The sequence below is a fragment of the Triticum aestivum genome, chromosome 4B (assembly GCF_018294505.1).
Source record: "Triticum aestivum cultivar Chinese Spring chromosome 4B, IWGSC CS RefSeq v2.1, whole genome shotgun sequence".
In the NCBI taxonomy this organism is placed as follows: Eukaryota; Viridiplantae; Streptophyta; class Magnoliopsida; order Poales; family Poaceae; genus Triticum; species Triticum aestivum.
Window position 1 is genome coordinate 401254340 of NC_057804.1, and position 26289 is coordinate 401280628.

A 26289-nucleotide genomic window follows, 5' to 3' on the forward strand; every position below is an offset into this window, starting at 1 on the left:
ATCATTATCGTTTGCTTCCTCTCTAGTCGGTCTAGGCATCACGGGAATAGAGTTCTCTGATGTGCTACTTTCCAATTCAAGAGAAGGTATGATTACCTCATCAAGTTCTACTTTCCTCCCTGTTGGGGATATAACTACTGGGTATGAACCGCCCAGGAGGGGCCGGGTCATACCATTGGTGGCTTACCAATGAAGATGGCGGGTCATGCGAGCCCGTTGACGGCCCAAGACCCAGAGGTGACTTAAGGCCCAGGGGGATGAACCGCCATGTATGTATGACTTGTATTGTACGACAAGTGTAGTTAGTCACCGAGCCGGACACGTTGTGTATGAGGCGGTCGGGACTCCGTGAACCGTCGGGCATCAACCTGTGTATATAAAGGGATGACCCGATGACAATTTAGGGTAAGAAACAAGATTCAGAGAAATATGTCAAGCGTATTCGCTCCCTGGTAATCGAAACCCTAGCAATACCACCTCAAACTGGATTAGGCTTTTACCTTCACCACAAGGGCCCGAACCAGTATAAACTCTGTGTGTCCTTTGTCCCGATTAACCCCTTTAAGCTAACCTTGTTGTGATGGCTCCACGACTAAGTCCTTCCGCTAGGACATCTGCCGTGACAACTCCATGACAGTTGGCGCCCACCATGGGGCCAGCGCATGGTGGTTTCGAGTTCTTACATGGCAACTTCTAAGGGATCAAGGGATATGTTGTGGGCCGGATGACCAAGAGTCGTCGCGGCAAGCTCTACATCGACGATGCAGGCTGGGGCCCCGAGGCCGACTCAATTGAGTACGGGTACCGGGTCCCCTTCAGCGAATCCACGTTTTCATCGGCAAAATCGGCGAACTGGGCCCTGAGCAGGACATCTGCACCGACATCATTGAGATGGCTCAGCGTGCACTACCGCTCGGGTTCAGCCCGCCGTGAAGCACGCCTTTGTTGGTTTCATCCATGGGGCGGAAGGATTTGTGTCTGGCGGTGAGACGGCCATCTACTCTGATGGTGAGTCATCCACAGGCGAGACTAATTCATTGTATCAACTATAAGACAAACGGCTTGGGGGTTGTCCGATGGTGACGGTATTCTGGACCCCTATGAGTCACCGAACAGGGTCGCAATCTTCATGGCCGGTACACAACTGGTGCTCGGTTCAACAACCATTGCAGCTATAACCTCCAGTTCAATGGCTGCAGTGGCGGCTGGTGCTAGTGGCTCTGCGCGCCCGCCGGCTCAAGTTGTCACAGGTTATTGGAGGCTCTAGCGACTTTGATGGGGGTAGAGGTAACCCCGAACAACCAGGAACAACATAAGGTTGATGTGGCAAAGCTACAAGATGAGATCTCTCAAGCCAAGGAAGAGCTGGCGTCTGAGAATGCTAGGATGGCTACGGAGCGGGCTGCTTTGGACGCCCAGGCACAGTGAATTCCTTCCTTCCGGCTCACATTGGATCAGAACGCTTCAAATGAGGTCATGAGGAGGAGGCACCGGAGTCATCTACCCCCAGTTTATGAGCCGAGGAACCTCTTCAAAACGCCTGGAGCAGGGACCAGTGACCTGCCGGTGGTAAACCGGGTGATCAAAGTGCCTGGAACTGGAGCGCTGGTTCAGCCACACGTGTTGGACCCGCCACGTTTGAATAATACTCCGTCTCAGCATGTTCTGACACCACCGGGTCATTATTCTAACCCTTTGGATAATATGATTACTGCGGTAACGCGACTGGCGGCTCTACTAGTTGAAGGCGGGTCTCCAACGGCGATAGAGACACGAAGGGCCAAAGAGCTTCTTCAGACAACTGTAAGTCAACAGGCGGCTTTCTTACAATAGCGAGCGGATTCACTCAACCCCTCGTCCAAGCCGGAGTTATAGCAGGCACATTGACTCACCAACAGTCCCAAGCAGTGAACAACACCATAACCAGCCTCGTGGGCATGACTCGGTGCATGGTGGTACCAATGCTCAGACTTTGGTGGATCAGGGCAGAGCACGTCGGGAGGCCGAGCTGGCAGCTCAGCAGGCGGCTCATCAGTATTCACCAATTTATCCGTCAGCTTCGGTGGAGGAAGGCGTGACCTCTAGAACCTTGGGTGTGCCATGTTTAGTGTCGGCTCTGCGTAATGAGCGTTTGCCGAAGGATTTCAAGGGTCCTCGTAAGGTGCCTAACTACACAGCAGATCAATCCCCTGAAGCTTGGATTGAAAGTTATGAGATGGCAATGGAGATGCTGGATGTTGGCGATGCTGCATGCGATAAGTATTTCACCATGATGTTGGACGGGACGGCTATTACTTGGTTGAAAGGGCTGCCTGCCAACTCCATTGGATGATGGGCCGAGTTAAAAGCCTGGTTTATCCAGAATTTTGAAGACACGTGCAAGCAGCCTATGTCAATCGTGGATTTGGACTCTTGTGTCCAAGGTGAGGGCCAGTCAACAACCCATTGGGTGCGCCGGGTCTCAGCCATCCTACACTCATCAGATCGTATCAATGCCAGTTCAGCAGTCCTAATGTTGGAGAAGAATTGTCGTTTCATGCCCCTTAAGCAGAAATTGGGGTGGCTTAAACACCACTGCAACGACATGGGGGAGCTAATGGCAGCTCTCGTCAAGTATGCCGACTCTGATAGTACCAAGGACCCCGAGTATGATGATGAAAGGTCGGGTAAGCGAAAAAAGAGCAGCAACGCAAAAGGGCAGCAGCATAACCCGGCGAGTCAGGGTGGCAATGGTAAGCGCAAAGCTGATGGTAATTTAGATTTTGTGGCTAACACCAATACGCAGAATAATAGTCAGCACCACAAGGGAAAGCCACCCCCTCGGTTTGGAGGACCAAAATTCAATCTTGAGGCGATGATGAATCAGCCCTGCCCGAAGCATGGTACGCGGGAAAAGTCGGCTGGTCACCTCTGGAAGGATTGTTTCGTTATGAGGGAGTATAGAAATTCCAATTTTTTCTAGAACAATCATGGGCCAGACGGTGGCTCAGGATCCGGCTCTCACAGTCCGGGTTATGGTGGTGGCGATTCTAATTCCGGTTTCCAAGGCCAAGGCAATCAAGGTGGTTTTAATCAACAATCTGGTCAAGGGAATCAGCAGCAGCAGTCTGGTTATCAGAGTAACCCAAAATAATTGAATAGTGGACAGTACCACATTTTCACCATGAGTTTATGCAAACGAGATCAAAAGCTCCATAAAAGGGCAGTGAATGCAGTTGAGCCGGCGATTCCCCATTACTTTCGATGGTCTAAACACCCTATTCTCTGGAGTCGTGAGGATCACCCGCCCCGGGTTGATGATCCGGGTCATTTGGCTCTGGTGGCGGCACCTCGGGTTGGAGGGTACAGATTTACTAAGGTACTCATGGACGGGGGCAGCAACATTAATATTCTGTATTATGAAACTTTTGTCGCATGAGCTTGACTAACAAAGATCTTAAGCTGTCAAACACTATCTTTCATGGCGTGGTGCCTAGTAAGTCGGTGTATCTAGTGGGCAAAATATCTTTGGAGGTTTGTTTTGGAGATGATTATGATTCCAGATCTGAGACATTGACTTTTGAGGTGGTTAAAATCAAGAGCCCTTATCATGCTCTGTTTGGGCGGCCGGCTTATGCTAAGTTCATGGCAAGGCCTTGTTATGTTTATTTGTAGCTTAAGATGTCGGGTCACAAGGGCACCATCACAGTGCATGGAAGCCGGAAGATAGCCTTGGAATGTGAAGAAGGCGATGCTGCTTATGCTGAGTCTGTCTGTGCAACAAAAGAATTGAAATTTTACAAAGATAATGTTGACCCGGCGGACATGACATCTTTGAAAAATCCAACCACAGAGCATGATCCCCTGTTGAAATTTAAGTCGGCGGATGACACTAAGCTAGTTGACTTCGTTCCTGGCGATTCATCCAAGCAGTTCAGCATCAGTGCCAATCTGGATCAGAAATAGGAAAGCGCACTCATCGAGTTCATCCATGAGAACCGGTACATCTTTGCATGGAAGCCTTCAGACATGCCAGGTGTACCGGGGAAACTCACTGGGGACACTCTTCATTATTAATCCAAGTTTAAATCGGTCAAGCAATTTCTTCGCCATTTCAATGAAGAGAGGCGCAAGTCCATTGGTGAGGAAGTGGCCCGGCTCTTGGTGGCTGGGTTTATTGTTGAAGTTTTTCATCCTGAGTGGTTGGCTAACCCGGTGCTGGTACTTAAGAAAAACGGTACTTGGCATATGTGTGTGGATTACACGGACTTAAACAAGGCCTGTTCGGCTGATCCCTTTGCTCTCCCCCGTATTGATCAGATTATTGATGCTACGGTGGGTTGTGAGCGTTTGAGCTTTTTGGACGCTTATTTTGGTTATCATCAGATCAAGATGGTAGTTAAGGACCAGGAGAAGACATCTTTTATTACTCCCTTTGGAGCCTTATGTTATGTGTCTATGCCTTTTGGGCTCAAGAGTGCCCAGGCAACTTACCAGCAGTGTGTGCAAAATTGCCTTCATGATCAGATTGGGTGCAATGTTCTTGCTTATGTGGATGATATTGTGGTGAAATCCAGGAAGAATGAAACCTTGATAGATGATTTGAAAGATACCTTTGACAATCTCCGGGTCTACAAGATGATGCTTAACCCGGCCAAGTGTGTCTTTGTCGTACCAGTAGGCAAGCTTTTAGGCTTTCTGGTTTCTGAATGGGGTATTGAAGCTAACCTGGAGAAAATAAAGGCTATCACTTCCCTAGCTAAACCAGCGTGTATCAATCATGTTCAGCATTTGGCGGGTCGTATTGCGGCCTTAAGCCGGTTCATAAGTCGGTTGGGTGAAAAGGATATCCCTCTTTACCAGATGATGAAGAAGACATATCACTTTGTCTGGAGTGATGCTGCTGATCAGGTTTTTGAGGCCTTGAAGAAACAATTAGCTGAGCCGTCGGTTCTTGCTGTTGATAAAGAGCCCTTGTTGTTGTATGTGGCTGCCAATAACCGAGTTGTCAGCGTGGCAATTGTGGTGGAAAGGAAGGAGTCAGGCAAGGAATATCCGGTTCAGCGGCCGGTTTATTACATCAGTGAGTTGCTCATTGAGTCCAAGCAGAGGTATCCACATTGGCAGAAGCTTGTGTACTGGTTGTTCATGGCTAGTCGAAAGCTCAAACAGTATTTTCTGGGTCATCCCATCACTGTGGTTAGTTCTGCCCCTTTAGGGGATATTATTCAAAACAGAGAAACCACAGGTCGGGTAGCCAAGTGGGCCATTGAGCTTGGACCGCATGTTTGATATATATGCCTCGCACAACCATCAAGTCTCAAGCACTTGTGGACTTCATAAATGATTGGACAGAGTTGCAGATGCCTGAGGAAAAGCCGGATAGCACATATTGGACTATTCACTTTGATGGATCTAGGCAGTTGGAAGGCTCGGAGGGTGGAGTTATCTTGACTTCCCCACGAGGTGATAAATTTTGTTATGTTTTAAGGTTGATGTTCCCTTGTACTAACAATGTAGCTGAGTATGAGGCCTTGCTCCATGGTCTTCGGATGGCTAAGGAGATGAACTTAAGCCGGGTGAGGTGTTTTGGTGATTCTGATTTGGTAGCTCAGCAATTTTCTGGCACTTGGGATTCTAAGGACCCACTCATGGCGGCTTATCGCCGAGAGGTTGATGCTATTGCTGGTCACTTCAAGGGCTATCAAGTAGAGCATGTTGATCGAAGGTAAAACAAGGCGGCTGATGCTTTAAGCCGGTTGGGATCTCAGCATAAGCCGGTACCACCCAATATTTTCCTTGATATTCTACATAATCCTTCAGTCAAATTGCCTAAAGAGGAAGATCTTGCTATTCCTATCCCGGAGGCACAGCTGGTGGCGGCTCTTCATGCTATTCCTGATTGGACAGTTCCATATTTGGCATATATGACCTGGGGCGAGTTACCTGAGGATGAAACTTTGGCCAGGCAGATAACCCGGTGGTCTAAGTCAATGACTATTGTCAATGGAGAGTTGCATCATCACAGTATCACAGGGGCATTTCAACGTTGTGTTTCTCTGAGGAAGGCTGTGAGATTCTATGAGAGATTCATGAAGGAGATTGTGGTCATCATGCCGGCTCTAAGTCTCTCGTAGCCAAGGCTTACCATCATGGATTTTATTGGCTGACGGCTCATGCTGATGCAAAGGATTTGGTCAGTAAATGTCATGGTTGTCAGAAATTCTCACAACGAGCTCATGTGCCGGCTCAAGAATTGAGGATGATTCCAATTGCTTGGTCGTTTGCGGTCTGGGGGCTTGATATGATTGGACCTTTCAAAAGGTCCGAGGATAAAAAGACCCACCTCTTGGTGGCGGTTGACAAATTTACAAAGTGGGTTGAAGCAGAGCCAGTTAGTAAGTGTGATACGGCGACGGTGGTTCAATTCATCAAAAAGGTGATTTTCCATTTTGGCTTTCCCCACAACATTATAACTGATAATGGCACTAATCTGTCCAAGGGTGCTATGAAAGAGTTTTGTCAACGAGAGCATGTTTGACTTGATGTATCATCAATGGCTCACCCCTAGTCCAATGGTCAAGCTGAGAGAGCCAATCAAGAAATCTAGAGAGGCATCAAGCCCCGGCTTATGGTCCCTTTGCAGAGGACGCCGGGTTGTTGGGTGGAAGGATTACCTTCAGTGTTACGGAGTATCAATACTACCCCCAACAGATCTATGGGTTATACGTCATTCTTCATGGTTTACGGAGCAGAGGCGGTTCTCCCTAGTGCCATCCATCATGACTCGCCCCGTGTGGCAGCTTATGTTGAAGTCGATAATGAAAAAGCACGTCAGGATGCTATTGACCTGTTGGATGAGGAGCGTGACCTTGCGGCAGCTCGTTCGGTGATTTACTAGCAAGATCTGCGCCATTATCACAGCCGCCGGGTTAAAACCAGGACCTTTCAAGAAGGTGACTTGGTGCTCCGGCTTATCCAGGATCAAACTTATATGCACAAGTTATCCCCACCTTGGGAAGGGCCCTTTGTGGTCAGCAAAAATCTGAACAATGGGTCATACTACCTTATCGATGTTCGAGACCACAAGGACTCATGCACGTCGGAGGAGGAGAGCCGCTGGCCGTGGAATATTGCTCATCTTCGGACTTATTACACCTGAGCCACTGGCTCTTGTGATGTACATACTTTGACAATGTATATATTATGATGAATATAATAAAGTCGGCATCCCTGATAATTCAGGGCCTCTCTTGTTTCATTTCTGAGAATAATGAGTCTTTATTGTCACTTGATATGACCACTTAGGGGCTTCCTGCTCATTGAGCATAGCTATGACTACCCTTTTGATCCGGCTTGTACGCCATGATTACAAAATACTTGGGGGCTTCCTACTCATTGAGCATAGCTATGAATACCTTTGTTGATCCGGCTTGTAAGCCTGGAATGAAACATTACTTGGGTGCTCTTTGTTAATGAACAAGAGCTTTGTTGACCCGTGCAATAGGCTTGGACGCCAGGTGTATTCACCAAAAAATCCTGGTTATCCTGCCTTTTTTAAGTCTGCCACTCTGCCCAGGTAATCCTGGAATGACACGCCGTACTATTGACAGTCAATCTTATACAGGCCCTGAACTTGTCAAAGTTAAAACCGCAATTGGTCATGTGAGGCCCGGCTTACAAGGTTGAATGAAGGTTTAACTCAGTGGTTGTGCGGCCCTTGAAAAGCACTTGACTTGAAGGCCTGGCAGCCTATGAAAGCCTTGTTTTGTTTTTTGATTTGTATTTGATTTAATCATTTTTTGAGATTCATTTCTTATGACATGTTATTACATGGTTGAAAACCGATGAGGGCTATGTTGCCCTATGGTTCATATATGAATCTACCCGGTATTTGTTAACCTGGCCTGGCTTTGGACTTTAAGTAGCCAGTGTATGATGATTTTATGTGCTCAGAGCGCTCTGCTCTAAGTTCTGGGATATTACCCCTTGTTGCATGCGGCGTTGTAAGCCGGCAGTATGAATCAATTGAACAGGGCGTTGTGCTCTCAATCTTTGGGTTATAACCCTTACTCCATAGGTATCATAAGCCGACGGTGTGAGCAAATATCACAGGTATGATATTTTGTTATGATTATATAAGGTTGTGATTAAACCAGCCCTGGTTATGTACTATTAAAGTCACCAGTGGTTTTTATATGGGGTATTGTGACCCACCCTGGGGTAAATCGCCAGGGCACTCGTGATCTATTTTTGTCTGCAGGGAAAATGATAAATCTGATCTGCATAAATTGATGATATCATAAGCATAAGTGGTAGATCTTCAACTGGCGGATCAGCAGTATTGTGTAAAACAAAACGTGTACGATGGCACGACAGATCAGAGTTTAACTAGCCTATTACTTGGCTCCCCGAGCCTAAATGATTAAGTGTTTTCAAAAGCAATACTTGATGGGGAAAATTGAAGACCGTCCTGCGGGTCAGCTCTCCTGGTCTTGGCGGCTTGAGGCTTCCAGGTCATCCTGCACCGGTTCTTCTTCTCCCTCCACCGTCTAGAAGTCAGGCGATGACCAATTGATGCCAGTCAAGGCTTGGATTTCAACTTCATCATCGATAAGCTCAGATGGATCGATTTCAGGGGCAAAAGTGTGCTTACGGATTGGAGGGATAAGATCTGCAATTTTGTAAGACGGCGTGGGCATTTTCTGGTTCTCTGCGGTATAAGCTGCCTGATATTTGGTCAGATCTGTTTCTTCAACAAGCAGGCTCGCCAAGGGACGCATCTCCTTCACACACGCAGCAAAATCTTTCTTGTCAAAAGCAGACCCGTCCTCTTTGAAACTAGGGAAGCTAGTGGCTAGCTCGGCCGGGTCTAATTCTGACTGCCATGCCTTTGCCCAGCTTAAAGCCGTAATGGCACCGGCTCTAGTAGCCGACCGTTTTTTATCTTCAATACGGGAAGGAAGAACATAATGTTGTCTTAAAACGTTGCTGAGAAGAGATGGAGCTTGATTACTTGGGGAGATGGTGGCTATCGTACGCTAAGCTCCGGTGTACAGTTCTTCTACTAATGTATAAACCGCCTTGAGCTTTATCAGCATCTCTTTCCCAAGATTGCTGCTCATGGGACCTGCATGGCATATGACGGTTAAGTCACCTGACGGTTTATAACATGGAAGGTGGAAAGTTATTATGATATAACAGGTCTTACCAAAGATAGCAAAAGTCATTTGATTGATATGCTGCTTCAAGCCACTAAGTTCTGTGGTGACCTCTTCTAACGAGGCCTCAGCCTTTTCAGCTCTCTTGATCAGGGAAGCCTTCTCTTCAGTCCAGGTAGCTTTCTCAGTATTAAACTCAGTTTTGAGTTTTTCATTTCCATCAAGCTAAACTTGAACTTGCTTGGGCTTACATATATGAGCATGTGGTGGGAGTAGATCTGTGCACATGTGGTACCATGATAGACTGTAGATCTATGAGCATGTGATGTTGTGGTAGATCAAGTGGTAGTGGTGATGGATTGCTAGCATGCTAGGTTTTGCTTGTAGGCTTTGATGATGTTCATGCGGCTTGCCATGTCGCTTTCGGTGACACTATGGTAGATGTGGTAATAGCTTGACAATTAGAGCATGTGTGGTATGCTACTATGCAAGTATGGTCGATATGTGAGTATGATATTGTGTTGAACCTAACGGTTTGCTTTGAGCTTGAAGATCAGTCCATGTGTGGTGTGTTAACCTAATGGTTTGCTTTGAGCTTGAAGATCAGTCCATGTGTGGTGTGTTGAACTTCATGATTGGGGCTCCATGTGTAGTATGCTTTGTGTTTCTTCTTGTCCATGTGTAGTGTGTTTTGAACTAGTCCTAATGCTAATGATTGTAGGGCATGAACACCGAAGATTTTAATTGGGCCATTGTCTTGTCCACCAACCAGTTCATGTCATCATCTGTTGAAGAATCCTAGTGTCTGTTCGAGTAAATGCCTTCTGACTTAGATGTGTTCAAGGCGCCTGTTAGGGAACCATCTTTTATGGTAGTGATGCCTAATGTTGCTACTGCTGCTGCAAATAAGGCAGCCATCAAGATTGGGAAGGCAAAGATCTCTGGGAAGGGGAACACATGAAGTGGCAGCCTTACATGTCCATTTTTGTCCTTCAAAAGATGTGTGAGATTATATCCAGTGGGGTGAGCGCCGACAAGGGCTTTCAGGAGGTGCACATGAACTCTGTTGCTAAGCAGGTCTTCGAGTTGTGTGGATAAGAGGTCACCCAATCCAAGTCTACAACCACCTCAGAAAGTGGAGAGCTAAATGGATCCAAGTACCAGGCTCAAAGACCTTAACAACACACAATGGGATCAGAACACCTTCACTATTATGTTGTAGACAGAGCACTACCAAGGCCACACCGCGGTTAGCTCACATACCACTTATTAGACTTGTAATTAGCTTCTCTAATATGCCAATCACAACTAACAACATTATATTTCTTTCTTAGCATCACCTCGAGGACGTTGAGTTCTTCAACACTCCAATCCAGAACTACTCGCAGATGCAACTGATCTTCTCCTATGAGTTGTCTACTAGCAAGAATGTCATGGGCTCCAGTGAGCCTCTCGATTCTCATATGCCTACACCTGAGTATCTAGACATCTAGGAGTAAGAAACCATCATCCTTGATGGTCCTGACAAGCCTGTTGAGCACGGTCCTGCTCTTGAGAGGAAGAGGAAGAGGGATGACTTGATGGACGAGGAGATGAGCGACTTCAGCAGGATGACTGATGCCAACAAGGAGGAGAGCAAGCCCATCGATGCCCACCCTTCCCTCTACACAACTTTGTCATGGATATAGATGGCTTCAGTCAGAAGGTTCTGATGGCGGTTCCTAACCATTTGTTGGACAACATGGCATGGGCCTTTAGTTCGTTGGCATGGGTGGAGACCATATGCCCTAGCTTACGACCTGGATAGGAAAGCACTACTACTAATGATGTTTTTTAGTAGTGGTGATGGCGTGCATGACAATGACAAGGACGACAACGACGATGGTGGACATGCCTTGAAAACTATTGTTGGCCTGCATTTTTTATGAGGTGGTATATACTAACTCCTCGTGGTGATGGTGAAATTGTGGTGGTAGGATTACACCCCTCTTTCTGGATGTGGTAATAGGATGACATCATAGCATTTAGGACGGACTTGTGCTGCCTTTTGGGTATATGATCATGCATGTCTATGTTGTTTATATTCCATATGTTGTGTTCCTACCTTGTTGCTTAAATTGTTGCTCCCTTTGTCATGCTAGGTGAAGTGGCATGTGGTGTACATAATGAGGGTTCCAAGAGTATACAGTTCATGGCACACATGTCATGAAGGAGTCGTCGGTTAAAGAGACAGTTGCTTCTAAGGGTTTATGACTAGGCAGGAGACAGATGATGATTCTTCCAATTTTGCTCTCAAACAGGATAGTAATGTTGAAGTACGCATGTGTGTTGGTTACTTTAGGCTATGTGTGTTGAAGAACTTCATAATCATCGTTGAGTTCGTCATGATTGCACTATTGTCTTATTCGTGTGATCATTGTGATCATATGTAACATACAATAAGCACACTACAGGAAAATCACATGTTGTCGAGAGTATCTTTGTGTATGCCGAGTGTCAGAACACTGGTACTCAGCTTGCATGATCGTATGTCAAGTATTGTCTGAAGAAACACGGTAAAAAAAGCATGCTTGACTTTAGATGTAAACCGAGAGGCTGCAGAATGGGTTCAGCTTCTAAAAAATACCTGGCATATTATTAGGAAACACTCCGCTTACAGGGGGTTCCCGACAAATTCAGCATACAAGCGTTCAAGGAACTGGTGTCTGGTTACAACACGACTAGGCAGGAGGCAGAGAATACTTGCTCCAACTTCGTGCTTAGAGAGAAGAGCGAAGTTGGAGTAGGCAAGATTGTAGGTCAGATCGGGTGTGATGGGCTGAAGAACTTGATAATCTTCGTCCACTTCGTCGTCATTGTGGTGTTTAGGATATCTTGTTCACGGTTAGTGCAAATGTTACTTCTTTTCTATAAGACATACCAACACAATTAATAATTGATGAAATTATCTTTCATGATTATTTTACAGATGCCCCAGCAAAATATGAACGCTATGACGAAGCAAGCTTGGTTGTGAACTTACGCTTATCCTTATTTAATCTGAGAACTTCGATCTCAAGCTTGGTTGTGAACTAAAGCTAGTATATGTACTTGTATGGTTCTTTACTTATGAACTTGGAACCCATGTGGAACTATATATGGTTATGAATTTGCATCTAGCTTCCATAAGATTGATTAATTGGACTTATACTAGCCTGGGCGACATGGCAGTAGATCCACATTGGACTGAGGTGGTATAATGGATCAGTCGTCTTTTCCGTCGTGAAGAAACCTTGCAAACCATGGCAAGTCTCTCTCCCTCTCTCTCTCTCTGTGGTAAGTAGTACGACATTGTCTGCGCTCATGAAATCATGCTAATGATAGTAATGATAGCTACGCCCAGTCCTCCGCCAATCCTAGACAGACACAACCATAATTATTACATAGCCCCTGCAGAAGCCAGATAGGCCATTAGGCTCTAGCTCTATCCATGCAAGCGAGGGGCCATGGAGCAACACAACCAAGAGACCATGAGGTAGAGCAGCGCCAAGGCCAGGCAAAGCTCCCACCAGTATAAAAACCTACTCCAACCTTTCTGTTTTTTGCCATTCCAACTTCCAAGGTACTCCTCCGTGCTGCCTTTCCTGTCTCTTTACTGATAGACACAGCCAGTTGTTTGGTGGTGCCGCTGCAGGCTTACGTAAGAGAGGGAGGCGAAAGACGACGAGGAGGAGCAGTAGGAGGAGAAACGGTGACAGAACGGAAGCAACCAGAGATGGGAAGCAGCAGCAACAAGGAAGCTGTGAGGCGGTACGTCAGATCCGGGGATCCTAGGATGCAATGGATGGCCGAGCTCCACAGCGCGCAACTTCCTCTCTTCTTCGTCCTGAAACATAGTACTATAGAGTGTTACACCACGAATACTACTTAGTGTCCATTTTTCTTTAATAATTATATAATTAAACACCACGTTGCCACATGCTCATCACACTTGGCAACTAACCACTCATCGCCTCATACCCTTTTTTTCAGAGATGCAACCACAGCTGCAAAGGAGGCACTCATGTGTTGCTAATGAGCAAGGAGGCCCCAAGGCGTTCATGTGCCCACCTCTTAAAAGTTTGTTTTTCCACTTTTCAAACTTTGATCTGAGATGTGTTCAAGTTAAAAAGATAAACTATTTGGGGGGCCTAATCTTGACAAGAGAGCACCTTTTTCCTCCGGGGTCTTTGGAAAAACAGGGTCGGGACGGGGACAGCGGTGCTGGTATCAGTACAGTTACTAAGCTCCCTTGAATTACAGCTTCCTGGTGAATCGGGGCCTTGGAGGCGTGTGGGACCACTCAGTCAGCCTATGTTGACCCACTCCGAACCGCCTTGAACCAAGAGCACTGGATCGCTACGCTACTACTGAACAACATCCCTTCCACGTGGGCGACGGGTCCAGGGGTAAAAGCTTTTCTAGGAAGGTATAAAATAGATGAACAAGCTGTGCAATTTCCTGCGGAACGGAGGCTTATGGAGAGGAGGTTTTGGATGGCAGTGGCTGACCGGTAGCTGCGAGGTAGCAGGTTGGGAGAACGCGCCACGGACACTTAGGATGTGTTTGGTTCTTGTCATGGATCGGAATATCACGGGTCGGACCCGTTCCTGAACTTGATTCTCGCGTTTGGTATGTGCATGGAACGGTGACCCACTCGTTCCCGCGAACCGAATCCGGAACGAGGTGAGACCTCGAATTCGAGCGGACGACGCGGAACCGTCTCCCCCTCGTCTCTCTCCCGCAACCCCATCCCCTCTCGCCCTCCTCTCTGGTGCGCCGCCTCCCCCTCGTCTCTCTCCTCCCTCGATCCGCGCCACCGGCAGCTCCTCTCCTTCATCTGCGCCGCTGACTGTCCTGCCTCCACGCCACCGTCTCCCTCGTCTTCTCCTCAATCAGTTGCAGGGCGGCGGACGAGCGGCTGCGGGGCGACGGTCTTGAAGCTGGGCGGCGAGCCAGGCTACTTCGGCGCGAGTATTAGAAGCCAGCCAGCGGCAGCCACACCTGGTCGGCGGCAGCATCAGCTTGCCTGGGCAGGGCCGAGAGAGGAAAGGAGCAGACGGCGTTCAGGATTGATGGATGCGTTCAGTTCTGCTAGATGCGTTCATGCCAAACTCAACCTGTCCCTGATGCTTGCAGTGAGAAATTTTTATTTTGTTCATGCCTGTAGATTTCTGCTGGATGCGTTCATGCCAAAACAGACTCTTCATGTGAATAGAAAACAGTGAGATTTTTTTTCATGTATGAACTGTAGATCCTTTTCAGATTATATCAATTGATGATGCTAAAAATGTAAAGAGCTATAATTGTGACAATGTATATACATATGTGAGAGTCCCACCATTTATATGCAAAGATTTGAGATAAACCAAATGCATCATGTGAAAGAATCCATTCCGTGCTATGCAACCAAACGCTGAGATGGAACCATTCCACTCCTCCTAATTCCCTTCACCAAACACCGGAACGGAACCAACCCGTTCCGGTGGAACGGAACCATGACATTACATTTCACTTTGTTCCCGAACCAAACACACTCTTAGTGGCTAGGCGTTCGCAGGCCTGGACATCGTCGATTGGGAGTGGTGTTTTGCTGCCTCCATCCTTTGCTGATTTTCCCATCTCCCGGTCATTCATCCCTGTGATTTAGCCTCTGCGAGTAGGTGGCGTCGCAACATCAAAGGCATCTGTGGCATGCCGCACGGTGTGGACGAGGTCTAGCAATGGGTTCCAAGGCTACTCTGCTCGCTGAAAGCTCTTCGCCGACGAGCTGACCTTCATGGACGTCCACGGCACGCTGCTCCTCTCCATCAAGCCGCAGGTGAGGTACTGATTCAACAAATAAATGAGTGGGACACCTTAGATTTTTCTTTTTTGTCTAGCGATTTGATTAAATCGACCGAAGCTTTGATGGATGCACACATAGTGTTCGTGGAATTGCCTCCACGAGGCTGTAGTACATCCAACAGTTAGTTCTTTGGGATGCATGCCTTTTTCAGTCTTGACTTGATTTGTAGACACACACGCAGACAAACAAGAAAACAAACAAACAAATTGACAATCAAAATGTATCAAGAGTTAGAAGCATGAATTAGGATGAACTATATGGTGTTTTCTCACTATCTTCAGTTCTTCTGTAATTGTTTAAGAACTTGAGAAGTTTCTTAGGGTTTGTTTGGTTGGAGATTAGTGTGGCCAAGCCAAAAAGTGACCAGTCACACAAGTATGAAAAGTCACACAAGTGTGGCTGAGAAATTGGACGCCGAACTTTGGCAAAAGTTGGCAAAATATTTATCTCTATGACAAATGGGCCATAGGGGCAATACAGTGTGGCAAAAACCAAACACATGTCAACTAAACTGTGGCTGCCAAATTTTGGCTTGGCAAACTGTGGCTGTCAAATTTTGGCTTGGCAAACTGTGGCTGGAACCAAACAACCCCTTATTGTTGTAGATGAAAAAGAAGACATGTTAAGTTATTGAGATCGAAGCAGTTTTTTTTTTGAGATAGAGATCGAAGCAGTTGGCAACAACTGTTTGTGGAAATTACATGAAAGAAAAATTATCGAATTTTTTTTAGATGATGCTATGGAGATCAATTTGTATTGTACATTCCATCTCATTGCTTCCTCCATTTGCTTCTTAAAGGCTTCGAAGAATTAGTCAGTCGGTAAATTGCATTTGTTAATAACTGGATAAAGCTAGCATTTTGCGCCTAGAAAGGAGTCTATAGCTTTGGTTAGTAGAGCCTACTTACTGATATTCAATAACCAGATATAAATAAACACAACTAGAATAAGATGGTGAAGTCAGCAATGCATTTAGAAATAGAATTGTGAGATGGCTAGATCGTAAACAAGCAGCATGTCCAAGGCATTTCAGTGTTCAGCAAAGCGTAGAACTGTATTCTTATATTTTACATTGTCTCATATGCATTATTCTGTTGCAACTGGACTTATCTGAAGGTGCATTTTTTTACAGTTGGGTTGTTAGCATTTCAATAAACTGAGAATCTGATCCCAGCTCTAGCCCCCCCCCCCCCCACGCGACTCGGGCTGCCCAACCCTAGCCGCCACCGGGGCCTAGCCCATCCTCCTCCCCTCCTCCCGCCGCCGCCGGTTTGCACCCGGTGGCCGATGGCGGTGGCGGGGGCTCTTCCTACCTCTCGCGTCTCAGGGGTGGCGGGACCTCAACATGCGTGGAGGTGCGGCCGATCTAGAAGCGGCGGCGTTGGCTTCGACGGCGGCGACGGTCGGCCCTGCCTCGGGCCACGGGCGGCTGCTGCGGTGGCTAGCCTAGATCAGGCGGCGGCGCGATGCGGTCTTCGGCAGCATGTCATCTGGCTTTAGATCGGCGACGGCATCGAGGGCCTGGTGGACTGCTTAGCGGCACCCATGGCAGATCTGTTCTGGCCGGTGTAGCCAGTGGTGGTGGTCATCTTCTTCGTCGGCGGTGGCCGGCCAGAAGCTTGGTGATCGGATCTCGAGATCCATCATCTAGTCCCGGCTGCGAGTTGGGGAGACATGGTTGCCGGTGAAAACCGAGCTGACGACAAGCGATGGCGGCGTTCTACGTCGTTACCTTGATGAAGGCATCGTCGTGTAACTACTGTCGACCCACTCGTGCTGCTCCGGGGGAAACCCTAGGATCTGGTGTTCCAGATCGGACGATTGCGGCACTGCGGTGTCGTTTCTCTCTTGGGAGCATCGTTTGTGGAGCAGCCCTGGAAGTTAGAGGCAGGAGGTGGAGCGGCTTCGTCTTGCACGGAGCTTCGGTGGAGATGTCAAGTCATGCCGGACCGACAGGTGCTACGCTTGGTCATGCCTGGTCGGCAGGTGCTACGCACGACAGATCCTCCAAGGACTTCAAGCTGTATCGGCTGATGATACTTGGCAGCATGGCGCTGAGGTGTATCAGTGACGACCGCGGCGTGTTCAGCTGTTTGCGCGCAGGAAGGAGGTGTAGTTGGGCGCCGTGGTGGCATCGACGATAGCTGGACCGAGCAAGGTTGATGCATCAATACAGTTCTGAAGATGGAGCGGTGGCAGTTGGCGGCGGCGGCCTCTGAGAGCACGCCGGACCAGTGTGTTCCCAGACCCGACAAGTGGCTAGGTTGGGGTCTCAGGTCTTAGATGTTAGGGTTGGCTGCGATGTCTATTTGGTATTAGGCCCAGACTATCTGCGCCCCTTCATCAACTGGATAGGTGTAGCGACAGTTTGTTGCTTAGACGGCGGCTTTAGTCTTACCGTTGTATATATTTTGTAAGATCTTGTGAGAATAATTAATAAAATGACCGTATGCATCACCCAGATGCAGAGGCCAGGGATCATCCTCCTTTTCTAAAGAAAAATAAACTAAGAATCTGAGTTTATCTCAACGGGATGTGAAAAATTATAATAGTATGCCACTACTCCTAAGTAGTTGTTCATTTCCCGCATACGATAAAGCAAGGGAAGTGAGTCTACTAGATCCATCTTGATATGTATTGTAAATAGTAGAACCTTGGTTAGATACACCGACCATCCGGTCTATGAATTTTGTTTGCGATTTTAGTAACTGTTTGGTTTCTAGCCACACCTTGCCACACTTTGCCACACCTAACCTTAGACAAGTTTGACCAAGTTAGGTAGATGTTTGGTTCTAGCCACACCTAAGGCAAAGATTTTTTTTATGAGCAGTGAGTCCCACATGTCATAGACATAAAGGGGTTGTTTGATTCTAGGCCTAGCATTGCCACACTTTGCCAAGCTTGCCTAAGGTTAGTTCATCAAAATGAGAGCCACAAGTTGGCAAGCCTAAGGGAATCTTGTCACATTTTTTATCTGTATGCCATGTGGGGCCCAAGTGTGGCTTGCCTAAGATGTGGCTTGAACCAAATACTCACCTATGTTGGTCAAGTTGAACCAAACACTCACCTATGTTGGTCAAACTTGTCTAACTTTAGATGTGACAATCTTTGACAAAGTTAGTCACAAATCAAACAGTGGACGCGGACGAAAAGCTCTCGGCGACGCACCTCCCTGAAATCCACACGTACATTATAGTCTTGGGATGGATGCTATTAATGCAATTCAACTTTGCTTTAAACCTATACGGGTATAGATAGTTAGGTGGTGTTTGTTTCTCTAGTCCTAAGACTTTTTCTAGTCTCTGGGACTTTTTGAAAAGACTATCAAGGAGGTGCTTCTAAGGACTTTTAGCAAAAAGTCCTAAAAAAGTCCCACCCTGTTTGGTTTGCTAGGGACTTTTTCTAATCCCTACACCAAAAAGTCCCTGGAAACAAACACCCCCTTAGATACTCATTGGTATACAACAGATGAACATTGAATCGCATTTATTAGGCCTCACGACTTTGTTACGGATGTGCGAACTTGCTTGGCTGGAGCAGAGTGGAGCACATTCATGGCAGTCCAGCGGGACCTGGTCGGAGGATGCCGGCCATGCGCAAGCCCAGATCAAGGACGTCGGCAACGAGCATGAAGCCCACGGCTTCTACCAGGGCAAGCACGACGTACACTGTTGCCGACGCAAAGCATGGCCAGACCGAGCTTGACACAGCGACGGGAAAGACCAGGAAGCAGCCTCGATCTAGGAAGCGGTGCCGGCTGCGATGCTCCCGCTGGCAGCGTGAACGCAGACCATGGAGTTGGCGTCCAAGGCAGACGCGGTGGGCAAAATGCGGCAAGCACAGATGACGGATGCCTTGATTTGCTCATCACGGCTGGCATAGTCTTCCACATGGATTTCTTCTCACACGTTGCAGCTCGCCGCCAGCCGCCAGAATTCATAACTTTGTTGCGGCAGCCATGGCGGCCGTGGGTGTCGCAGGAAACGGCAAGCTTGGACGATGGCCAGGGTGAACATAGTTTGTCTAGTTCATCCTAACTTTGCTCCACGTAGCAAGCAGAAGACTTGGAAAGAAGGTGCATGGACTTTATAAGAGGATCGTGGGGAAGGATTGATGGGGGGAGATGAGTGTCTAGAGGAAGAAGGGTCATGATGTGGAGAAGAGAGGGGTGGAGCTCGTGTGCATTGAATGGCCTGTTGGCCCTTGGGTGGTTGGGCGCTGGTGGTTGAGGTTGGGAGTGGGTGTATTATCTGACAATGTCAGTGCAGAAAAAAGTTAAGATACCGATCATCCGTGTGAGAGATACATGTCGAATAAACCCCTAATACATACTGGCTAATATAGGAGATGTGAATCCCAAGGCTAGTGAATGGGTCAGATTGTGGTGGGTGGAGTCGCCCGGTGCTCCTACGCACTTTCGACCAAACAGGCCCTTAGTCTCGGACACGGAGTTTTTGCACTCGAGCGTAACTGCTCTCTTTATCCGGACCACCGAATATAGCTTGGGGATATGTTCCATGTCAGGTGCCTGGCACAATACGTGTGTTTTTTAGTCGGGCCATCAGGTCTCTACGTATGTCCCCGTGCTGTGATGTGGGCCATCATCGGGACGGCCGTTCATGTATGATGTTTGAGCCGTGGCTCGGAACGTCAACGCCAATGCTGATCCGTGGACAGAAAACGTGCTTTCCGTCCTCGTGGGGCCGGGGCACAGTTATGGTATAGGTCTGGGTTCCTAGTCGATGCACATTTTCATTGCGATAGAGCAGAGCAGATAAGATAAGGTTCGTGTTGCTCGAAGGGCAGGCGCCTGAAGAAGACGACACCATTGATGGGGATGGGATTCCTACGGCAGCTAATCAGCCGGTAATGAAGTCCCCTTCTTGCGGTTTCGATCCTTTGGGGATCTCTATGTTCAGATCTGCAGTGGTGATTGTAATCTCGGTTGTGAAAACAGATTCCCACTGATTGAAGCGGTGGACGACACTGAATGCATGTGAGATCCGCTGCGGCGAATGGCTGCCTTGACGGTTGTTGGTATGGATCAGGTGCCGGGGCCGGCCGCGAGTGCAGACGCACAGATCTGCTCGAGCGTGGTGTGGTTGGCAGAAGGAAGAACTCGTCGCCGCCCTCGCAGGTCTCCACGGGAAGGCCAGCCCACAAGCTCCTCGGTGGTTAAAGAGGTTAGTGCGCAACATGGTAAAGGTGCATTTCTTTTGTGGATATAGTAGTACTTCGTTGTAGGAATCCATTAGTGATCTGGATTAGAGTCATGTCTGATCGGTGAAGTGGTTAGTTTTTCGTTCAATGGGAATTATTGCTACTGTCTTTGCTAAAAATGGTAAAAGTCGGTAGAACAGAACTAACTAGCAACGACCAATGTTACTATGTAAATTACTACAAGAAGCCTACAGGCAGTGCTGTAGGACCTTGGATTTAAGGGAATTGCTTCTGACTTGAAATAACTACTGCTGCTGAACTTCAACTACTAAACAACATATAACTACTGCTGCTGTAGGACAGGAAATGTGTAAGTTTAGTATGGCAGACCCATTTTGCAGTCATCTTTGCGCAAAATTATATTAGCTACATCGTGTAGTTTGGCAGGGCACTTTGTTTTTAGAAGATTGTTGCTTACTCTTGAAAACAATTTAAAAGTAATTGACCAAATAAAGCAGTGTAGCTGATTTTGGAGATGTCTAAGGTTAATATGACAGAACAATTTTGAGGGCATCATTGTGCCCGAATATATGAACCGTCTGCACACACAGTGGGTGAGAAGCTTGCATCTATAATTTCTTCGTTGCAGCACTCGGCGAAGACATGAACTAGAGACCCAGCACCAATAGACATATATCAGCAGTTTGTAAAGCTTTTGGTTCATTAGACCATGTTTGCATATTAGTGATAAGGACATGTGCAATTAAGTTAGCTGTGAATAATAGTAGGGTAATAATTTCAGGTCTCGTCTGGCCAAACATGTGGGTTCATTGGGAAAGTTGTACAGAGTATTCTATCAAATTTCCCTGATTTTTCATAGATTTTTTGTATGGAAAAAGTGTGTCCTGATTCTTTCTTGTTCTGTACCGACTGGGTGTTTCTTCAATGTCCAAACTTATGATTAGTGCATGAGTATTTACAGGCTGAGGAACTTTCTGCAGAACGGCTGCTTCTTCAGTGCCCAAGCTTGAAAGATGTTCATGTCTATCGATGTTGTGATATGTTGATCGGAGCAATCAGAAACGAGGTGAGCCGTGGATCAGGTTCTCGATTTCTGTCTAATCTGTGGCTCAGAAAAGTCGATGCTCCATGGATTCAATGCAAGGTGAGTCTGTTCTTCCCCAACGCGGCCGTCATTTTGGAACTTCAGAAGCAAGGGAGGGAGTGGACGAACACACGACCGGAAGCGATGGATTTCCTCCTCCAATCAGGAGGTATGTCGACCCCGATGCTACTAATCGACCTTGTGTGTTTTCCAGTGTCGAGTTCCAGCGGTTAAGCTTTTGTGATTTTTCTCTGCCAGATCTACTCTGATTGAGGTTGGGGAGAGTCTAGTGCTGGAAGGTCGCCGGCACATGGCACCAGGCGGACAGTGGTCAAGGTGACGCTGCAGGAGGCCATGGGTGTGAGCGCCAAAGGGCGGATCTGCGGCGTTGCTGAAGCGGCGGCAGTGACAAGGGGCAGCTTGCCTCTCACTTCCGAGCTGTCGACGGGGAAGATGAATTTTCAGGTTCCTCGTTGGAACAAGAGGTCAGTGATAACATTAAATTCAGCATTCATACGAATATTTTCAGTAGTACAAATATTTCCATGCTTTTTAGGTCATACAGTTTGGTTGAATTTCTGGGTGTCCATGGTGCGAGATGAATTGGTGTGCAAACTGTCTGTTCTGAATTGAAGTTAAATTCAGCATTGCTATGAAGATTTACAGTACTATAATTTCATGCTTTCCAAGGTCATGCACTTTGGTTTAATTTCTACGGGGAGTACTTCATGGCGTGACATGAATTAGTGTGCAAACTTACTTTCTAAGGTCATGCACTTTGGTTTAATTTCTGTGGGGAGTACTTCATGGTGTGACATGAATTAGTGTGCAAACTGACTGTTCTGAATTGAAGTTAAATTCAACATTGCTATAAAGATTTACAGTACTATATTTTCAGGCTTTGTAAGGTCATACAGTTTGGTTGAATTTCTGTTGGGAGCACTACATGGTTTGGTAGGAGTTAGTGTGCGAACTTTCTGTTTTGAACGGCTAATTTCATCTCTCGGTTCAGTAGTTTCATGCGCATCTTGATATTCAGTGGGTTAATTGTTTGACACAATCATTGAAACTGCTTTTAGGTTGAGGACTGGAGCCTCTGCCCCAAGCTTCACGCCTTGCCCACCCCGCATAAGCACTTTTGAGAAGGCAGTTAGGGTGTTCATAGAAAACCTGACTGAAGATGGGTCATGGCTTGTAATTTGGTGGTGGTAATCTGGTCCGTGGGCCAGGAAATTCGTTTTACATTAGGTGGATGGCTTGAATCATTCACTGCAGGCCGGTGGCTCCCCAGCTGCGGTATCCAAATCCATTTCCAGTCAGCGGGGTGCTCCAGCGCACACGAATCCATTCGAGCGATGGAGTTCCAAATGCAGCTAATTAGAAGGTGAGATGAATCCATGGATCTATCAAGCTAGCTGACTTGCTAAACTGTTGTTCAGCTTTATGTTCTGATTTGCGTCTCCTTGTGTGTTCTGTTGGCTTTGTAAGGTATCCTCTGGTGGAGGAGGTGAGTGAGAGTGACCAGGAGAGGGGATCTGCCAACAAGCAGGGCGGCTTGTCCGGCAGATGTGTGAGTTACAGACCGCCGTGTTGGGAAGGCAGAAGAGCCCGCTGCAGCAGTCTAAACTATCAACTGGTAAGATGAACCCGCATGCCCTGTCATGGTCCAAAAATTGCGTGCGTGTAAGCTTGGATTGGATCTAAATTTGTTGATAATGCTTGAATGAAATTGTAGCAGAATGCATAAATCTATCGATGTAGTGATGTTCATTCAGTAGAATGAGAAATTGTCTACATAGTACTTTTAGAGCACGTTCGTATTAATAATTGATTAAACTGTACCAATGGAAATTAGCTCATGATTGAGCAATTCTGGGAAAAAAAAACGAGCCGTGCGGACAATTTGTTGGTGTGAAAAACCATAACCAGACGGTGATCTTAGCTGGCGTCCTGGTACACGATGAGACCGTGTAGACTTTTGAGTGTTTTTGTACTGAATCCCTGAGGATTATGTTGATTAAGGACATCTGTTAAAAAGAGTACTCTGGTAGTATGATGATCTGACTGTTTCTTGTTTTTGTTCATGTGCAGATCAAAATCGAGCAGCGGAGGTCGCAATCAAGAGTGTGATGCTTGTTGGTGTGCCTACGGCGAGAACTACTTACCCGGATCTCGGCGATGTGCCAAAGCAGCCTCGGAAGCCGGCGAGTTGCAAAAATTGTGGTGTGGTGGGGCACCATAGGAACAATTTTACGAAAGCGATGGAGCTGAGATTAGCTGGTGGCGTGTAAGTGGTGAGTGAAAAATGGCAAGCGATTTCAGTAAGTTTGAATTGTCAATCGCAAGCATGACTTGTTTTCTGCATTCATGAGGGCATGTACAGCGGAGGCATCACCATGCGTATGCCCCAACGAATCCACGCAAGCCTGAAGGAATGAAACCACCGTCTTACAATATTCTGGGCAATGGAGGCACTAGTCTGTGGTCCAGATTTTGCAGTGACTCTGTTTCTTTCCTACGTCAAGCACACCGGGTCTTCTCTTGCTTTTTTCGTGCATACTCCTCTTTTCTCTTCTCTCTCTTTGCTTTTCACATGAGGAGGCTGGCTCTTCTGCAAGCATCACCTTTGGTCTGCAGGCAACACCTTTCGCTGAGCTGGGCTCGTTAAGACAGACGTGGCAGCTGATGTTTTTGTGCAACTGAGCACCTGCCCTGCGTGCAGGCATGCTTTATGTCTCGGATCAGTTTGCTGGCGTTGCGTCGGGTGTGATGTAATCCATCTCCAAGTTTGTTGTTCTGGCGTAGTTAATTAAGATTCGTAATCATCATATCACATTTGTCATGCGGCCGTGTTCGTTGGCGATCATGCAAAGTAATGTGACGGCATGGACGTCCTTCTATGGAACAGAATCGACAAGTAATCGGCCCATGACGTTTGGTTCTGTTAGGTCCGTCAAACAAATAAACGGGGACGTTGCATTTATGGGTGGCCCTATGTGGGCCATGATCCTTAAAAGGGATGAAATACGAGGTACTATACCCCACACAATACGCTCGGGAAAGGGAATTTTGGGGTGAATCAACGAGGGGGATATCGAGTACATGTGCGCTCGAGCTCAAAATATGACTTTCGCTTAGTCTCTAAATTTTTTGTCTGTATCAGTGTCATCCAACTCCTATCCCTACTTGCTTTCCTTTTTTTTTTGACTTGGAATCTCCACTTTCTTTAATAGCCGATAGCCCCTATTGCCCAAGGAATGAGCATGCCTTGGTCTCTTTAGTGTCGAAATTGGTATTTCTTTTGTTGATGCATAATTTACCTTACTTCTGACCTATTGTTTCACTATCTACTTCAATTTCTCCGAATATGGCCCGTTGCAGTGAACTACTTAATGTTTATGTTTATGCAATGTACAAGATGACATCAACATTTTTATCTCAACTAAGGCGAAAACCCGATTCGGTGCCCAGGCTCATCTGCACCCGGTCAGCAAAAAAATCAAAACAAATACTAAAAGTATTTCAAAATATCCAAATTGTTTTTGTGTGATAGACAATTACATGCGTGAGGTTCGCTCCAAATTTCAACTTATTTGGATCTGAGCAGTTCTCAGAAAAAAAAAGGGGCCAGAACAGTGTGTGAATAGTAATTTTTTTTACAGACCCTTAATCTGTCTTTTTCGCTGAGAGTTGCTCATGTGTCCAAATGAGTTGAAACTCGGAGAGCACCTCACACATAACTTATCTACCACAAAAAAAAATTGGAATTTTTTTTATTATTTGTTTTGATTTGTTTCGTCGGGGGGAGGGGGGGGGGGTGCAGATGAGCTCGGGAGCAGAAACGCCGCACTCCTGACTGAGGCTGCTTTTTTGTTTGTACTACATTCCTATTGAATAATCATTACTTCTTGGCATGAATTGGGCCTGACCAAGAAGCTGTTTTGTTTGTACTGATTAGCTGTGTCTATCTTGATTGCCATTTTCTTTTCTTTAGGTGATGCATCTTCTTGCTCGAAGTGTGGCAAGATCCATATAGCTCACTCGTGATTATATGAAATATGCACTGATTGCTTTATGGGATATAAAGATGCTGACGCATTTGATGTGCGGGCTTGTGAGAAAAAAAAGTCAAGCACAAGCCAATTTGTTGCTATGTTGAACTGCGGGATTTATACAGAAAATTTAATATCTACGAGGTACAGTAGTTGCTCTTGCGTTTTTGGTGAAATTGGTCATATACAGAATACTTCATTACTAATAAGCCTTTATTTTTCTCTTGTGCTTCCCCGCTTATTTATGCAGGCTACGAAGGAGTATAAAAATCCCGTGGCTTACATGACAAATGTAACAACATATTTGATTTCTTATCTCTTTTCAATTCTTCATATATTTTCATCTTTGCATGCTATCCTAATAAGAATTGCTGCTGCGGAATTATTTTTTTGAAACAAAGAAGGTGGCTAGCTGCCGACCTTATATTTCAAAACAAGCAAAACCTGATGAAGTAGCAGATACAAAGCAAGACTTGGCCGGTGCATCAAGGTGCAAGGAGCAGAATGCTATCACCAGCAGACGATAATTCCGCAGGACGATAATTCTGCAGGCAAAGGCCTGCGGAATTATCGTCTGCTGGTGATAGCACTCTGCTCCATTGTTTAAACTTCAAAGGATTTTTTTCTCTTACTCTGCATAGGGATATCAGCTATGCACTTCATCATACAATACTGCATTGAAGAGATTTTAAATAACACATAAGTTGAGCCCTCACTCCCCGGCGCGGTAAAGCATACACGAAAATGGAAAAAAGATATAGACCCCATGACTGAAGAATGGCGCAGCGAAGCGCGCGTTACCTTCTAGTTGCTATGATGATTACATGCAAACCATGGCCATGGGAGGGCAGAAATCGACACCCCCGCGTCTGGCGACATGGGGGGAACCAGCGCCGCCGCCCAAGCTCCGTCTACACCGCCGCTCCCCGCAGCGCCGTCGTCGGAGGGCCGGTCGCGCGAAGCCGC

At 46.8% G+C, this 26289-nt stretch overlaps 2 long non-coding RNA genes across 4 annotated transcripts; both read left to right on the forward strand.

The window, feature by feature from the left end:
* The first annotated feature begins 13534 nt into the window (after window positions 1-13534).
* LOC123094880 (uncharacterized) lies at window positions 13535-14398 on the forward strand. Its single transcript, XR_006446022.1, has 2 exons — window positions 13535-13932; window positions 14058-14398. It is a non-coding gene; the product is annotated as an uncharacterized lncRNA (long non-coding RNA).
* A 5182-nt stretch (window positions 14399-19580) lies between these two features.
* On the forward strand, window positions 19581-24099 carry LOC123092355 (uncharacterized). Of its 3 annotated transcripts, XR_006444496.1 has the most exons (8): window positions 19581-19872; window positions 19964-20189; window positions 21168-21253; window positions 21332-21440; window positions 21530-21756; window positions 22351-22655; window positions 22760-22907; window positions 23363-24099. It is a non-coding gene; the product is annotated as an uncharacterized lncRNA (long non-coding RNA). The 3 variants fall into 3 exon arrangements; XR_006444495.1 differs by having other exon boundaries at window positions 21149-21440; XR_006444494.1 differs by having other exon boundaries at window positions 21168-21440.
* The last annotated feature ends 2190 nt before the right edge of the window (window positions 24100-26289 follow it).